General features: G+C 39.8%; 1 pseudogene across 1 annotated transcript; it reads right to left on the reverse strand.

The window, feature by feature from the left end:
- Positions 1 to 532: 532 nt before the first annotated feature.
- LOC125354396 lies at positions 533 to 1061 on the reverse strand (annotated as a pseudogene). The gene has a single exon (XR_007211487.1). The product of XR_007211487.1 is annotated as a V-type proton ATPase subunit G 1-like (transcript).
- Positions 1062 to 5210: the final 4149 nt, after the last annotated feature.

Genomic DNA, 5210 nt, shown 5'->3' on the forward strand with positions numbered 1-5210 from the left:
GAGAGAAGAGTCTCACAGACTTTCCTGCCCAGGCTGGCTTTTAACTTCGATCCTCAGATCTCAGCCTCCAGAGTAGCTAGGATTACAGGCGTGAGCCACTGGCGCCTGGCTCATCTAGTCATCTTAATTAATGTAAACTAACAGCAGCTAAAACAAGTACATTAGTATTCATTGCTCTAAACACTTAGCCAGAATGGACTGTTTTAAGGCTGGCTGCTGCTCTGTACAGGTTACAAATAACTACTTACTACTTTTTCATAAAGCCCCTGACCTTTAAGAAAGTGTAAGGGAAAAAAATTATTTAATCCCTTTTCTTTCTTCAAAGAATTATAATTTTTTTGTTTGATCCTATTAAGATCTAAGAAAGAAAATGGTGATGCACATTGCTTGAGCTGAAAGGCATAGGAAAACAGACAACATATACTCATTAAATCCCTAACAAAGAAGAGATATAAAGATGAATTTTGATAAATACTAAATTTATACCAAGAAGCTAGACTGGCTACTCTGCAAAAAGTGAAGGAACCTACTGCAGCATACAGAAATAATTTAATGTCTTTCACAGAACAGAGCTAGAGCTTTGCTAACACTCCATTGTCCATGAGGGCGTCTACCACACCAACCCATGGAAAGAAAAGGCGCTTCTCCTGTCCTATCCATTTATGCGGTAGTTCTCGTGGATTTCTGGCTGGATGTCACACACAAAGGCCAAGAGGTTTTCTAGAACTTCCTCCCTGTTCTGCTGGAAGTAGTTCTGGAGGATGGTCATCTTTTTCTTGGTCTCCTTCTCCACCTCACTGCTGCAGCTGCATGGGATCCCAGGGCCGCAGCTTCCTTGGCCTTGAACTCTTTCTCCCTCTGCAGGCAGTACTGTTCAGTTTCGGCCTGGGCTTCTTCTTTGGCCTGCTTCAGCCTTCGGTTCGTTCGCTTGCGGGCCTCGGACACCTTCTCGGCGGCAGGCTTCTCGGCCTGCAGCAGCTGCTGGATCCCCTGTGACTGACTAGCCATGGCGGCGGGGACTCGGAAGCCGAGCCGAGGGAGCCAAGGTCCGCGCGACGGCTGCTCAGGTCACCTCGATATTTCAAATTATTATATATAAGCACCATGACCAGAATCATGATGAGACAGGGTTTTGAGAAGTACACAAAGAAAGAAAATAAAGAAAATTACTAAGAACAACAGTAAAAATACAAGCCTTCAATGGAAGAACACACAGATACACACATACTCACAACAGCACATTGGTACACTTAAAAACTTTGTTTGGGCATTAAAAAATTTATTCCAGAACTTTATAATAAACAGCAAGAGCTAGATAACAATTATTCAGTCTGCAAAACAGGAAATTAAAACTGTGGACTGTTGCTTACTGATACCTGAACTAATGAGTGGAATAATTTACTGTGGGGCTATCTTCCCCAAGATTTAAAATGTAGCATGGCTATGAAGGAAAAAGAAAGAAAGAAAGAAGATTACAGGAATAAAAATAAGAGATGGCTGGGCTCCAATGACTCAGGCCTACAAACCTAGTTATTCTGAAGCTGGTGATTACGAGTAGTACGTCAGTGTCAGTCTAGCCAGATAAGCAGGTTGGGGAATAGGATGTGGTTCTACTGACAAATTTTGATTGAGAAAGATAATAAATCTGAGGACTTACATTTCAGAAATCTGAAACTGACAAAAATTAGAAAGGATTTATAATATCAGAGGAAAAGGAGTCAAACTTAGATTCAAAATTGGCATTAAATAGTTACAAAAATAGACATTTCTACACATATGGTAATGTCTGAGAAAGAAAGGTGTTTTGAAGCCAAATGCGGCTGTCTCACACCCTTAATGGTAGATACTCAGGAACACAAGATCTGCAAAATTGAGGATGCCAATCAGGGAAGAAAACATCTTTGAGACACCATCTCTAAAATCACCAGTAAAAACAAAATGGACTGGAGGTATAGATCAAGTGGTTGAGGACAAGTAGATCAAGCATGCTAAGTAAGCAAGATACCCTGAGTTCAAACTTTGATACCAAGAAGGAAGGAAGGAAGGAAGGAAGGAAGGAAGGAAGTTAGTTATTTTTGTGATATATACATATATATACCTCATATACATGTGATATATATGTATGTATTCATATATACACATACCTTTTCCATACTTGTTTCCCTTCCAAAAAATACCCTACCCTCAAAATAATTAATCCCCTTTTTTTCTTTACCACCATGTCTTATACATTTCTTTTGCTCTAAGATTCTATATATAAGCAAAAGTATGCAGTACTAGATTTTCTGACTTTGGTTCATCTCACCCAGCACTATGATATCCAGAACAATATTACTCATTAAAGTAGTATTTAAGAATTTGATTTAAGAAACTATGTAATTTTCACAATGTTACTTTCCACAGGGTATGCTCCTTGGCATTAGAGCAGTACCTTGTCATTCCTCTTAGTTATTCAACAGTGCATGGCATATTTAGTGTTCTACATGACTCAAATCAGACATCATTACAGATGGCACATGGGCATTATTTGGTTGTGGCCACCAGAAAACAGAGCAGAAAAAAATTAATACCATTGTGGTCCTCCCTCTTCTATGCAGAGTTTATCAGATTCTTGGGAGGTGAGTAGATCCCATCAAGAGTATCACTAACTCTGACTATTCAGATTCTCCTAATCAGTTTAAAAGGTACAGATAGGTAGCTCATTCTACAAATTTTACTCCAATAAATGGGATAGCAGCATATCAGTTGACTGCTGAAGGCATTAATTAAGAAATGCATATTATGTGTTGGGGTTCTTTCTCTGACCCGGCTCGGATGCTTATTTCTTTTTCTCTTATTACCCTCCGTATCGTCCTCTCCCCTAACCCTCGATCTGCAGGTAAGTTAGAGTGAGACGTAGGGGTCACTCCGGCCTGGCGTGCGCGCGACCTACGTGGTAATGTGGCCGCTATCCTTCCGGGGAGCTAGCATACATAGACCACGGAGTAGGCTTCTGAGAGCGAACTAACTTTATTGAGGGAAGGTCAAGGGGAGATGATTCCGAAGGAAGGGGGTTGGCCAGGATTCCGATAGGCCAAGAGCTGTCACGTGACCCCCAAGGGGCTGCGTCACTCTGAGCGCGCCAAACCAGGGCGGGGCTGGTAGGCGCCGGGCTGGCTGCCAGCTAAGTCGGGGGTCTATTTGCCCAACTGGTTTCTCTGGATTCCAATGTAGAGAGGGTGGAAGGGCCGCATTCCCCAGCTGGGGGAGGTGCATCAAGCCCCTTCCATCAAGGCGAGAAAAATGGACCCCAACAGTTATGTTTTGACCTCAGGACAGTTCACTTTTGAAAATGTAATGGATAACAGATTACATATCTCTATCTATGCAAACCATGTCTATACCTAGGAACTCATGAATGAAAAGGACAGAAATGAGCCCAAGAAAAAATATCATTTTAACCTAATACATTACAAAAGTCAACTAAATTACACTAGAAAAACAAATTCAACCCAAGACAACATGCTCAGACATCGAAGTTAGTGAAATTAGAATAGGGATTGGGTATTTGTGGATGTTTATAACAATGTATTATATTCTTGTTTGGCTTGTAAATAAAAGATAATAGTGCAGTTGATGTTTCTTTAAGCTGTACATACATATATGTGTGAGCCAACTGGATTCAATTTATTTTGACTTAATTTGAATTAACTTGATGAATCTTTTGACACATGCTGAACTGACTGTTGTTTATTTGGGTGCACTGAGTCAATGAACTTGGCAACCAGAATCTAGACAGATGTTCATAGTGTTTTTGATTGCTCAGAGCCTGAGGTTGGCAAACAAGGGAATTATTTTTGCTGAATTGGTTTAGTCATTGTCTGTCACAGAATAGACAACATTACAAATACCACTGGTGAAATAAGTAGTTGTGGCAAATGAGGTCGGAAGAGTAGGTAGAAGTAGCAATTAGTTTTAACTTTTGGCATATTGAATGTAGCAGCACATGCTTCTTCAATTTCCCTTATTTTGCAAATATCTTCATTAATTTTAAAGTTATTGTTAATTTATTGTGATCAATTTAAAAGATAACCATAGCTAGAGTTATTTGTTTTGTTTTCTTTGCCAGTCCTGGGGCTTGAAGTCAGGGCCTGGAGACTACCCCTGGCTTCTTTTTGCTCAAGGCTAGCACTCTACCACTTGAGCCACAGCGTCCCTTCTGGCTTTTTCCATATATGTGGTGCTGAGGAATCGAACCCAGTGCATCATGTATATGAGGCGAGCATTTTACCACTAGGCCATATTCCCAGCCCCAACTAGAGTTACTTGTAAAGTGCATGTTCCTGTTACATTGCCCACCTTGTCAAATCTTGTATTATGCACCATTTAATGCATGGCATTTTTAAAGAATGAGGAAATTATAGATTTGAATATATCAACTTTGAGTGGATGGGAGAAATAATTGAAAATTGATCAACTTCATAAAATGTCTAAATTTGTGCTACACAATATGTATTGTTATCAAAAGCAAAATCAGTTACACAATTCAGAGGAAAAGGTAGAAAATAACAATGAGTTGTGTAAAAAATGACAGAAATCATTTAGTTCTTTAAAATTTTTGAAATATTTGCTTAAAATTGTAAGGATGGGCTGGGAATATGGCCTAGTGGCAAGAGTGCTTGCCTCGTATACATGAAGCCCTGGGTTCGATTCCCCGACACCACATATATAGAAAATGGCCAGAAGTGGTGCTTTGGCTCAAGTGGTAGAGTGCTAGCCTTGAGCAAAAAGAAGCCAGGGACAGTGCTCAGTCCTTGAGTTCAAGGCCCAGGCCTGGCAAAAATAAAATTGTAAGGGATCCTGTTTTTCCAACCTTTCTTTAATTTTGTTGTGTTTCTGGGCCTTTAGTAAGAAAGTTTTGTTCTGTGCCAAGGAGCCCAAGTGTTTCTCATATTCCTTCTTGCAATGTTTTCAGGGTATTTGATTTTACCTAGATGTCTTTGATCCATTTGGAATTGATTGTAGTGCAGGGTGATATATAAGGATCTACTTTTAGTTTGTTACAGGCGTTGAACCAGTTTTGCCATCACCATTTGTGAAGAGGGTGTCTTTCTTCGATCCTATTTTTTTAGATCCTTTATCAAAGATTAAGTAGCCATATGTCTGTGGGTTCATTTCTGGGTCTTCAGTTCTTTTTTTTTTTTTTAATTGAACATAAATTTTTTTACAGG

This window comes from Perognathus longimembris, chromosome 7, assembly GCF_023159225.1.
Source record: "Perognathus longimembris pacificus isolate PPM17 chromosome 7, ASM2315922v1, whole genome shotgun sequence".
In the NCBI taxonomy this organism is placed as follows: Eukaryota; Metazoa; Chordata; class Mammalia; order Rodentia; family Heteromyidae; genus Perognathus; species Perognathus longimembris.